Raw genomic sequence first — 13,415 nt, 5'->3', positions numbered from 1 at the left:
TCTCGTTAGGGCTCCTGTGAGGGAATCGGAAAGGAAAAGGGCCCCCCAAAAAAGGTAAAAAAGAAAAAAAGAAGGGAGCGCATGTGAGGGGCGTCCTTTAAGGACGTACTCTCCCCGCGCTTCTGAGAGACGTCTTTTTTTCGCATTTTTTTAGCTCTGCCGGCGCTGGTGTTTTTTCCCCCCTTCTATTTTGTCTTCGCTGCCCCTCCACAGCAAAACTTTTATATTTTCCTGGTTGCCGGAGAATTGGGACGTCCCTTTAGATTAGGCTCCTCTTCCTGGTCTCTTTAGCCAATCAGAGTGCGTTTCGCTGACAACAGCCAGCTAAGCCCGCTTTGATTGGCTGAAGAGACCAGGAAGAGGAGCCTAATCTAAAGGGACGTCCCGATTCTCCGACTCAGGTACCGAAGGAATAGAGAATGCAAGTGAGCTACAACGAGTAGCTCATTTGCATTCCCTATCGTTGATGCATTCCTATTCCCTACCGATTCGCTATGGAATCGGTAGGGAACGGAAATTACCGACGTCTTTAATGCATCTGGGCCTAAGTTCTGAAGCTAACGTCGAAGCCTCTTAAAATTTACACTCCAGCCCACCCCTATCTATTCAGTCACGATCAGGGCGTAGACCGTAGAAGTCTGCCCAGCACCGGTTTCGCTTCCCAATTACCAGCGTCGCCACCCAATGTCCACTAAGATTCCATAGATCCATTCCTTCTAAACAGGATTCCTTTGTGTTTATCCCACGCACGTTTGAATTCCATTACCGTTTTCATCTCCACCACCTCCCGCGGGAGGGCATTCCACATATCCACCACCCTCTCCGTGAAAAAATACTTCCTGACATTACTCCTGAGCCTGCCCCTCTTCAACCTCAATTCGTGTCCTCGATTTCTACCGCCTTCCCGTCTCCGAAAAAGGTTCGTTTGCGGATTAACACCTTTCAAATATTTGAACATCTGTATCATGTCACCCCTGTTTCTCCTTTCCTCCAAGGTGTACATGTTCAGGTCGGCAGGTCTGATTGTAACAGTGGTCATAAACAGTACCACTCAAGCCATCTTACAACAGCTTGAGATAAATCAGTCCTAAATTTAGAGCCCGTTATACTAAAGCACATGAAGGGGTCCTTTTACTAAGCTGCAGTAAAAGGGGGCCTCTGCTAGAACCAACGCGTGTTTTGGACATGCGCTGAGGCCCCTTTTAACCGCAACGGGTAAATAGCTGGCCATTTTGAGGGGAAAACTCTGCTGCGCAACTCATTTTCCGCCAAAGTCGCTATGCTCACATTAGCCCTCTCCTTAAGTCACTTCACTGGCTCCCTATCCATTTCCGCATTCAATTCATTCTCTTATTGACCTATAAGTGCATTCACTCTGCCGCTCCCCAGTACCTCTCCACTCTCGTCTCTCCCTACGCCGCCCCCTTGGGTACTCCGTTCTGTAGATAAATCTCTCTTGTCTGTCCCCTTCTCCTCTACTGCTAATTCCAGACTCCGTTCCTTTTATCTTGCTGCGCCTCACGCCTGGAACAGACTTTCCGAGCCTATACATCTAGCCCCCTCTTTGCCCGTTTTCAAGTCTAGGCTTAAAGCCCACCTCTTTACCACTGCTTTTGACTCCTAACCACTGCTCACCTGTCCTGTCCTTTTATCCTCACCTCTTTATTCCCTTACCCTTAATTGTTCTGTCTGTTTACCTGTCTTATCTAGATTGTAAGCTCTTTTAGCAGGGACTGTCTTTTGTGTATGGTGTACAGCGCTGCGTATGCCTTGTAGCGCTATAGAAATGATAAGTAGTAGTAGTAGTAGTACCTCACAGCCATGTCAGTGGGGAGCCCATACTGCCACCCATTAAGATGTTGGTAAGGGATCCCACGCTAACCCGGCAGTACCCACTGCCCGATTACCACCGGTTAAGTTCCAGCACTACAAAAATCTAAAAAATTATTGTAGCACTGGAAATGACACTCGCAGGGGGTGAGAAGTATTGCCTGCCGTGTGCTTGCAGTAGCCCAGCGGTATTTCCGTATTTGCATGCAGCAAGCCGGTTGTCGCCCGCCAACCCTAGTAAAAGGGACCCAAAGAAAATAACACATGAATTAGCGTGCAGTATCTAATGTTGGACACGCTGATCTGCTACCACAGTGACAGCATGTGCTAATTTGCATGTGAACTCAGTGGCGTAGCTAGGTGGGGCGCTAGGGGAGCAGCCGCTCCCCCAAACAGAGTTCTGCCGGCGCCTATTTTTTTTCATCCTGTTGCACTGAAAATGTGCGCCGGCAGAAGTCCGCTCTCGCTCCCCCAGCGCCGTCAACCTGCCTCATCCTGCCTCCGCTTCTGTGTGAACTCCATATTTCCCTATGGGGAAAGGCTAATGAGACTAGGGCTCTTGGCTGAGGGGAAATAGATAGAGATCTATGAAATACTGAGTGGAGTGGAAGGGTAGAGGTGATTCGCTTGTATACTTTTCCCAAAAATACAAGGACTAGGGGGCATGCACCGAAGCTGCTAAGTAGTACATTTAAAACAAACTAGAAAAAAAATATTTCTTCTCTCATTGCGAAATTAAACTTTGGAATTCATTGCTAGAGAATGTGGTAAAAGCAGTTAGCAGGGTTTAAAAAAAAAGGTTTGGCTAATTTTCTAAAAGCAAAGTCCATAAGCCATTATTATTGTATTGTACCATATACTATGACTTCTATTCCGCTTTTAACCCAATAATGCAAAGCGGATTACAAAATAATAAGAGAGATCTCAGTCGGAAGGAATTTACATAAAACATTTACAGCCCTGTACTATAGATTCCATAATTAGGTAGACTAATTCACTCACTATAAATCAGAATGTTGAATAGAAAATAGGCATATTTTAAGTGTCTTATGAAGAGTAATGTAAGGTGTAACCAAGGGAATTTCAACAGGTTTATTATTCCATATTCTTGCTCCTTCAAATAGAAATAAGCATTCCCAGACCACTTTCAAGTTCATCTTCTTAACAGAAGGGAAATCAAGCAATGAAGCTTTAGAACTTCACAAATGATTCCTGTTAGTCAGACTCGGGAACGTCCAGTGCTTATTTCTAGGACAAAAATCTGTTTTACTGTTCTAGGATCTTGCCAAGTACTGGATAGGTCCACTTTGGAAACAGGATATTGGGCTTGATGGTCCTTGGGTCTGTCCCAGTACGGCAATGCTTATGTTCCTATGGGGACGGGAACTAGACAGGTCATGGGTGGAGAACGGGTGTGTCCTGCCCATCAGTTAACTTGGGTCACTTACTGCTTCCTTAAGAGGAGGCGCTAGATGTATCAGCGCTAATTGAAACCAGATTTAATACGTGCTAATGATAGTTTCCATGAGCCTTTGCACTTACCGCACACTAAGGGGGGCCCTTTTACTAAGCAGCGCCAAAAAAGTGGCTTGCACTATTTTTAGCGCATGGATTTGCCATGCGCTGAGACCACTTGTAGCGTGGCAGCAAAATGGCGACGATTTCTATTTTCCCCTTAATGGTCATGCGATAATTTCCCAATTAGCGCATGGCCATTAGTGCATGAGCCCCCTTAGTGCCACCTATTTACTAGGTAGGAAGGGCTTCCGCACTTAACCTGTGCTAATCGGGCAGTGCGTGGTGATTTACCCGCATTACCCAATTATCACAGGGCACACCTTCTGCTCAGTGCGCTGCTGCGGCTAGGGCAGTGAATAGAATGTTGAGTATTATTAGGAAAGGTATGGAAAACAGGTGTGAGGATGTTATAATGCCGTTGTATCGCTCCATGGTGCGACCGCACCTTGAGTATTGTGTTCAATTCTGGTCGCCGGATCTCAAGAAAGATATAGTAGAATTGGAAAAGGTGCAGCGAAGGGCGACGAAAATGATAGCGGGGATGGGACGACTTCCCTATGAAGAAAGATTAAGGAGGCTAGGGCTATTCAGCTTGGAGAAGAGACGGCTGAGGGGAGACCTGATAGAGGTATATAAATAATGAGTGGAGTGGAACAGGTGGATGTGAAGCATCTGTTCACGCTTTCCAAAAATACTAGGACGAGGGGGCATGCGATGAAACTACAGTGTAGTAAATTTAAAACAAATCGGAGAAAAATTTTCTTCACCCAATGCATAATCAAACTCTGGAATTTGTTGCCGGAGAACGTGGTGAAGGCGATTAGCTTAGCAGAGTTTAAAAAGGGGTTAGACAGTTTCCTAAAGGACAAGTCCATAAACCACTACTAAATGGACTTGGGAAAAATCCACAATTCCAGGAATAACATGTATAGAATGTTTGTACGTTTGGGAAGCTCGCCAGGTGCCCTTGGCCTGGATTGGCCGCTGTCGTGGACAGGATGCTGGGCTCGATGGACCCTTGGTCTTTTCCCAGTGTGGCATTACTTACGTACTTATGTACTTCTCTCTGCGTCAAAACACACCCCTGCACTAAAATATATTTTATAGCACGGGATTGGCATATGCCGATCCAAAAGCTGCAACGGGATGCCTGAGCGCATCCTGCGGTTGTGCCTTTTAATGCAGTAGCGTAGCTATGGGGGGCCACGGGGGCCTGGCCCCTCCAAATTGGATCTGGGGCCCCCGACCCCAACCCCCACCTTCTGAAGCGTTTATCTGTCCCGCGCTGGTCTCGTACTTGCTTCCTCTCCCTGTTTCCAGTTGCGCCGTGCATGCTCTCATTTTAATGAAACTGAACATGCTCGCGCATGCCGAGTTTCATTAAAACGAGCATGCAGTGCACGGCGCGCTGAAAACAGGAGAGTAGGCAAGGGAAATCTTGCCTCACCAATCTATTACATTTCTTTGAAGGGGTGAACAAACATGTGGATAAAGGTGAGCCGGTTGATATTGTGTATCTGGATTTTCAGAAGGTGTTTGACAAAGTGCCTCATGAAAAACTCCAGAGGAAATTGGAGAATCAAGGGATAGGAGGTAGTGTCCTATTGTGGATCAAAAACTGGTTAAAGGATAGAAAACAGAGAATAGGGTCAGTATTCTCAATGGAGAAGGGTAGATAGTGGGGTTCCCCAGGGGTCTGTGCTGGGACCGCTGCTTTTTAACATATTTATAGATGACCTAGAGATGGGAATAACTAGTGAAGTAATTAAATTTGCTGATGATACAAAGTTATTCAAAGTCGTTAAATCGCAGGAGGATTGTGAAAAACTTCAAGAGGACCTTACGAGACTGGGAGACTGGGCGACTGGGCGTCTAAATGGCAGATGACGTTTAATGTGAGCAAGTGCAAAGTGATGCATGTGGGAAAGAGGAACCCGAATTATAGCTACGTCATGCAAGGTTCCACATTAGGAGTCATGGACCAAGAAAGGGATCTAGGTGTCGTCTTTGATGATACGTTGAAACCTTCTGCTCAGTGTGCTGCTGCGGCTAAGAAAGCAAATAGAATGTTAGGTATTATTTGGAAAGGAATGGAAAACAAAAATGAGGACGTTATAATGCCTTTGTATCGCTCCATGGTGCAACCGCACCTCGAATATTGTGTGCAATTCTGATCACCTCATCTCAAAAAAGATATAGTGGAATTAGAAAAGGTACAGAGAAGGATGACGAAAATGATAAAGGGGATGGGACGACTTCCCTATGAGGAAAGGCTAAAGCGACTAGGGCTCTTCAGCTTGGAGAAAAGGCGGCTGAGGGGAGATATGACAGAGGTCTATAAAATAATGAGTGAAGTGGAACAGGTAGATGTGAATTGCTTGTTTACTCTTTCAAAATAATACTAGGACTAGGGGGCATGCAATGAAGCTAGAAAGTAGTAAATTAAAAACAAATTGGAGTGAATATTTCTTCACTCAACATGTAATTAAACTAAAGAATGTAGTAAAAGCAGTTAGCTTAGCAGGGTTTAAAAAAGTTTTGGATAGCTTCCCAAAAGAAAAGTCCATAAGCCGTTATTAAAATGGACTTGGGGAAAATCCACTGCTTGTTTCCAGGATAAGCAGCATAAAATGTGTTGTACTGTTTGGGATCTTGCCAGGTACTTGTGACCTGGATTGGCCACTTTTGGAAACAGGATGCTGGACTTGATGGACCTTCGGTCTGTCTCAGTATGTCCTTATGTTATGTTATTATGTTCTTGTTGTTGTTGTAGTGCTTATGAATGAAATCTTTCCTAGTACATATTATTTGTAAACCGTCACATTATTCAGCAACAATATTTACAATTTATGTCGATTGTAGCTTTAAGTGTCTGGTATTATAACTGTCTACTACTGTAATTTTAGCAACATATGAGTGGCTAACAGTGAAATATGTAACTGTCAGGTAGTCAGTAGTGGACACATGGCTTAGGACGGGCTTGTCCAACCTTTTTTTAATTGGGGGGGGGGGGCACATTTAATTTCATAACATTCAGAGGGCCAAGCACACTCACTCTTTCTCCCCTGATGCCCCCTAGCCATCACCCACTCTTTCCCATACCCCCCTCCATAGCCTTCCCGCAGTCTCTTTCCCAAGTTTCCTCCCAGCCTTCTCCCACTCTCCCAAGCCCCCTCTCAACCTTCACCAAGTCTCCTTCTCATGCCCCCTCCCCTGCCTTCACCCAGTCTCTCTCCTATGGCCCCTCCCCTGTCTTCACCCATTCTCTTTCCCCTCACCTGTTTTCAGCTGCAAATTCTTCCCATAGGATCCCTGCTATGACTTCTCTATTGTCAAGCTTGGGTCTTGTGGTGCAGGAAGTTCAGATTGGTCTCATAGTTTCAAGTCTTGTGAGACTTGGGATACATGACAGACCTGATCGACCTACCAACTAGAAACACGTCCGAATCAACACGAACATACCTAAATCTGCACTACCCAAGCTGCAAAGGACTTAAGTACAAAACAACCTTCACATCCAGCTTTTCCTACATAAGCACACAACTGTGGAACGCACTACCAAAAGCCTTGAAAACGACGTATGACCACCCAAACTTCCGGAAAACACTAAAAACTTACCTGTTTCAAAAGGCATACCCTACTGATCCAACCTAAATGCCTGTTCTCTGTGACACAACTACTACTACTACTACTACTACTTAGCATTTCTATAGCGCTGCTAGGGTTATGCAGCGCTGTACAATTTTAAACAAGGGGAAGGACAGTCCCTGCTCAAGAGAGCTTACAATCTAAAGGTAATAAACTATGTAGTCAGTGTAGGTATCATAAATGGGGAAGGTGGTTAGGCGCCAAAAGCAAGGGAGAAGAGATGGGCAACAAAACCAAAGGATGTAATGGACATAACACAACTCTTCCGCTGTACGATTCCCTAATGTGGCTGTGCCACATGAACTTTATCTTACCATAATATCACTTTGTATTTGTTCATACCGGAGTTGGTGAACGCCTCTCCGATACTATGTAAGCCACATTGAGCCTGCAAATAGGTGGGAAAATGTGGGATACAAAGCTCCTTGTGACTCTGGGCAAGTCGCTTAACCCTCCATTGCCTGCCGCATTGAGCCTGCCATGAGTGGGAAAGCGCGGGGTACAAATGTAACAATAAATAAATAAAATAAATAAATAACCCTCTAAAACTGCATAATTGACCTCATACTTCTAAACATTAAACTTTATTTAAAATATATACCTATATAGACCTTTCTTACTCAGTGAGCATCAATGCGGGTTACCTTAAGTATGTTTAGGACTGTTTAGTGAGGTCAGGATCGGAACTAGAAACTGGGAGGCCAAAAGGCACTGGAAATCTACTCACAGAGCAATAAAGCAATGCAGGCCAGCATACAAGATCTGAACTAAGACTTTTATTGGAACTTGGGACAATATTCAATAGAAACTAGTACAGGTAAGCGTTCAATAGATAGCAGTTTCAACACTTCCATTATGCAATCAGATTCAGTACATGGCTGGTCTGGAATAGAGGCTCTGATGCAGTCTTAATTTAGCTGTGCACCATCTGAGGCCTCACTTTTCAGGCCTCAGCTGGTTCTTATCACCTCTTGCTTAGACTATTGCAACTTGCTTCTTATAGGTCTCCCACTCAGCCTCTTCAATCTGTTCAAAATTCTGCCTTACAACTTGTATTCCGCCAGTGTCGTTATGCTCATATTAGCCCTCTCCTCAAGGCACTTCACTGGCTCCCTATCTGTTTCCGAATACAGTTCAGACTCCTCTTATTGACTTATAAGTGCATTCACTCTGCAGCTCCTCAGTACCTCTCCCTACACTCCTCCCCGGGAACTCTGGGTAAATCTCTCTTATCTGCACCCTTCTCCTCCATCGCTAACTCCAGACTCTGTTCCTTTTATCTTGCTGCACCATATGCCTGGAATAGACTTCCTGAGCTGGTATGTCAAGCTCCCTCTCTGGCCGTCTTCAAATCTAGGCTAAAAGCCCACCCTTTTGATGCTGCTTTTAACTCCTAACCCTTACTCACTTGTTCAGTACCCTTATTTTATCATCCCCACCTTAGTAATTCCCTTATCCCTTATTTGTCCTGTTTGTCTGTCCTTATTAGATTGTAAACTCTGTCGAGCAGGGACTGTCTCTTCATGTTCAAGCGTACAGCGCTGCGTACGTCTAGTAGCACTATAGAAATGATAAGTAGTAGTAGTATTCAGGATTCTAGAATCTTGCTACTCTTAGGGATTCCGGAATCTTGTTACTCTTTGGGGTTCTGTTTGGAATCTTGCTACTCTAAGGGATTCTGCATGGAATTTTGCTACTCTTTGTCCTTATCCCTTACTTGTCCTGTTCGTCTGTCCTGATTAGATTGTAAGCTCTGTCGAGCAGGGACTGTCTCTTCAAGTTCGTGTACAGCGCTGCATACGTCTAGTAGCGCTAAAGAAATGATAAGTAGTAGAAGTAAGTCCTTCTTTCATATTGTAGCAGGGCTCCTGGAGCTTTAAACACACTTTTTTTCCTTCCCCTAGCCAGTCGCCAACTTTCCTCACATAAATGGAGCACAGGCCAGGATCTACATTTTGAGTTTTCTAATTTCTGTACAAAATGTCAGTTAACTTTTCACCTGCCTACCAACTTTCCATCTCCCTTTGCCCCCTCTGCCTCTCTCTCAGCAGGAATGTGTAATTTTCCTGGCTGAAGCAAAGCGAAAAAATTACTGCAGAATTCACTTACCGGTGATACTCAGTTACTGCTTCTTAGTGAATTCTGTGGTAAAATAGCACACAAATACACTATTTTGTCACTAGTTAGTGAAAAAAGTCGTAAGTTTGCAGCTCAAGCGATGGAAGCTGAAGTGAATTGCCCAAGATTTCGAGGAGCATCAGTGGGAGAAACAGGATTTGTACTCTAGCTTCCCTGGTTCTCAGCCTGCTGCTTTAATAATTAGGCTACCGCTCCTGCCTGCCATTTTTAATAGAGAAAATATTGGTGGAATACATTTTTAATATATGAGCCTGGTGCCCTGAATTTTTTCATAATCTTTTGAGGCGAACAATTCTTAAATCTGTCCACTAGATGGCAAGACAGCATCATATAATTGCTTTCCTGCTCTGGGGAGAAAAAATTGATATGACTGAGAACTGATTTGCCCTTCTTTTACTTTGCCGCTAGAGTGTAGTATAATCCCTACAAACAATGCAGATGAATGCACATGTTTTACATAATGTGTTACACACTTGTACAAAAGCACCTGGAATTAAGAGATGAATACACAGAAAATGTATTTGTCTATTCCCATAGCTTTGTTAAACTTGACATCATAGCATTTTTAAATTGCAGTGGCAGGGGTGGGGTGGGGGAGGGGTGGGGCGGATCTTCATTCTGCTGCCTTTACTTGTTCTTAACACGATCCACATTTTTGTAAGAATTTTTCTACATGCCTATTTAAAGCAGTTTTTAAAAATTACCCTGGGCTGAACAAACATATTTTAAGTCATTTTATTTTTCCCTTTGGTGAATCAAACTCTTTAAATCTTGTCTTCTGCTATTTGCAATAGACAACAAACACCAACAAGGAGCCAGGAAATAATTCTCAAACAGAAATATCCAAATTTGCTTGACCAATATAAAATCAATTTTCTTACACCCCCCCCCCCTTGAGATGAGAATTGGGACGTCCAGGTTGGGATGTTCAATATTCCCCTGGTATTTTATAAAAGGATCTGCCAAATGCTGAGCCTGGTGTAAAATACTAGACGTAGGTGAAGGACTGTGCACATGTATCTGCTGATACATCCAGCAGCAGGAGCAGCAAAGAATGTCCTGCTGTCCCCAGCTCTCCACTTACGCAGTCTTTTAAAATTGCTGCACCCTATAGCATCAATTTGACTCCCTCCCTGCACCCTCCTCTGACATCAGCAAGCCTTCATCCCCACACACCCTCCCAAAATCAACATCAGCCACCCTGAACCTCTCTGTACTCCTGAAAAAGACATCAGCCAACCCCCCCAATGAACAGCCTTACCCCTCCATTCCCCTGGGTCCAACTAGTGGTCTCTCTGGTGTCTAGTGAGGAGGGGGGAAGCAGGAGCAATCTCCGGTCTTCTGTGCTGTGAGTCCTGACTGACGTTCTGCATGCAGTCAGGACTCACAGCACAGTTCAGCGAACGCGCCGGAGAACGGCGCTGAAGAAGACTAAGACTGGCAGGGGTTGGGGACCCCCGCCAGCAAAGGTTCCTGGCGGCGGTGGGGAGGGATCTGAAAGTGGCGGGGGAGGGTTGGCGGCTGGGGGAGGTGGGCTAAAATGTGCCCCCTCCCACCTTGGGCTCTGGAGCCCCCTCTCGCCAAGGTCTGGCTACGCCCCTGGTGTAGCTTAATGGTTCAAAACCTCAAAAATTAAATACCGAAACAGCAGCACAAAAATGAAATAACAAACAGCAGTCCTTTGTTATAGGACTGGGCCTGCAAAGTGAACGAAATTGCTCCCATCCCTGCATCCCTTATTGGCACGGTACCCCTAGCAGACTCCAGTTAAAGGGGGGAAAGGGAAATGGGAACTTGATATACTGCCTTTCTGAGGTTTTTGCAACTACATTCAAAATGGTTTACATATATTCCGATACTTATTTTGTACCGGGGCAATGGAGGGTTAAGTGACTTGCCCAGAGTCACAAGGAGCTGCAGTGGGAATCAAACCCAGTTGCCTAGGATCAAAGTCAGCTGTACTAAACACTAGGCTACTCCTCCACTAGCAACATTCCATGTAGAAGCCTGACCTTGCTGATCAGCAATGTGGCCGCGCAGGCTTCTGTTTCTGTGAGTCTGACGTCCTGCACGTACATGCAGGACGTCAGACTCACAGAAACAGAAGCCTGCGCGGCGCGTTGCTGATCTGCAAGGGCAGGCTTCTACATGGAATGTTGCTAGTGGAATAGCAACATTAACATTCCACGTAGAATCTCCAATAGTAGCAAAAGAATCTCAAATAGTAGCAACATTCCATGTAGAATCTGAAATAGGGAAAGGGAAATAGGACTTGATATACTGCCTTTCTGAGGTTTTTGCAACCACATTCAAAGCGGTTTACATATATTCAGGTACTTATTTTGTACCAGGAGCAATGGAGGGTTAAGTGACTTGCCCAGAGTCACAAGGAGCTGCAGTGGGAATCAAACCCAGTTGCCTAGGATCAAAGTCAGCTGTACTAAACACTAGGCTACTCCTCCACTAGCAACATTCCATGTAGAAGCCTGCCCTTGCAGATCAGCAACGCGGCCGCGCAGGCTTCTGTTTCTGTGAGTCTGACGTCCTGCACGTACATGCAGGACGTCAGACTCACAGAAACAGAAGCCTGCGCGGCCGCGTTGCTGATCTGCAAGGGCAGGCTTCTACATGGAATGTTGCTAGTGGAATAGCAACATTAACATTCCACGTAGAATCTCCAATAGTAGCAAAAGAATCTCAAATAGTAGCAACATTCCATGTAGAATCTGAAATAGGGAAAGGGAAATAGGACTTGATATACTGCCTTTCTGAGGTTTTTGCAACCACATTCAAAGCGGTTTACATATATTCAGGTACTTATTTTGTACCAGGAGCAATGGAGGGTTAAGTGACTTGCCCAGAGTCACAAGGAGCTGCAGTGGGAATCAAACTCAGTTCCCCCAGGATCAAAGTCCACTGCACTAACCACTAGGCTACTCCTAAAGAATTCCAGACCAGGGAAACACTGGGATTCTTGTAGATCTAGGCATGGTCCAGGTTTTTCTGAGCTGACACTTGAATTGTGGGCTCTGTGTTATATCTATTTGCAATGCATCTAATTGTCTTACAGCTTCATGTTTTCCTTCCCTCTGCTCTGGTTCCACCTCCCTCTCTGTGTTATCTGAATTTGATATCAGCCCCCCCCCCCCCCCATTTTATGTAACTATAAACTGCTTAAATTTACCCAGGATTTGCAATACATCAAATAAATGTAACTGTTATTGGCAGGATCTATTCAAAACATCCGCCTGTCTCCTGTGCATGAACTTTTAATTATACAAGGACCCGTGCAGATGGGGTTTAGGGTCGGAGATCTTTTTACCATATGTGTCCCAGAGGAAACTGTTATCTTTGAAGGATGTAGTGCTTTTCATCAAGGAGGTTAGATTGAGAACAGGAGATGGCATGACGTCAACAAGCTGAAGTTGACCTCATATAGTCTCAGGTTGCTTCTTCAATGCTGGTGCCACAGTTGCATATGGTGCCAGTACGGTCAAAGCTGGTGCCATTGTTAGTTCCTGCTATACTAGAAAATGATGCCAACTTGGGCCTGGTCAAGGTTAGTGCCATTTTTTTTATGGCAGAAGTGAGCCACGGGGTTGGCTTTGGTCTGCTAGAATCATTTGCAATTGCTGTATCATGGGCCAGGTGGACCCATCTCATCTAGACTAAAAGTCCACCTTTTTGATGCTGCTTCTAACTCCTAACCCTTATTCACTTGTTCAGTACCCTTATTTTATCATCTCCACCTTAGTAATTCCCTTATCTCTTATTTGTCCTGTTTGTCTGGCCTAATTAGATTGTAAGCTCTGTCAAGCAGGGACTGTCTCTTCATGTTCAAATGTACAGTGCTGCGTACGTCTAGTAGCTCTATAGTAAGGATACCGTAGTAGTAGTAGTATTTTAAGCTGAATTTTGAGAATAAGATGCTTACTGAGTCCCGGAGAGAGAAGCCTGTGGGGTTCAGAAATGGGCATAGCAGTGAAGTTGTCACTGGGACAGGTTACAGTCTACCTGTTTGGCGGTGAAGCCAAGGATTCCAGTTTCACTTCCTGTCAATCTGGCATTCTCCCTGAGAATTGGATCACTAGGAAAATCTGGCATCTTTGAACCTGATATTCAGCCAGTTGCGATCAGTGATTTGCTGACTGCTGCTGGCGTTATCCCTGGAAATTCAATGCTGGGCCATGATCAAGCTCCAGCACTGAATTTCCAGGTATCCGGGGGCAGGTGAAAACATAGCCAGTAAAGCGCTGTTAACCGGCTATGGCGAATCACAT

At 44.9% G+C, this 13,415-nt stretch overlaps 1 protein-coding gene across 2 annotated transcripts in view; it reads right to left on the bottom strand.

The window, feature by feature from the left end:
- The window catches only part of SLC45A1 (solute carrier family 45 member 1), a 94,255-nt gene that overhangs the window by 61,189 nt on the left and 19,651 nt on the right, over positions 1–13,415 (bottom strand). The window lies entirely within an intron of this gene.

The sequence above is a fragment of the Microcaecilia unicolor genome, chromosome 13 (assembly GCF_901765095.1).
Source record: "Microcaecilia unicolor chromosome 13, aMicUni1.1, whole genome shotgun sequence".
NCBI lineage: Eukaryota > Metazoa > Chordata > Amphibia > Gymnophiona > Siphonopidae > Microcaecilia > Microcaecilia unicolor.
The sequence above is the reverse complement of the archived record's forward strand: the minus strand, read 5'-3'. Positions and strand labels throughout refer to the sequence as shown.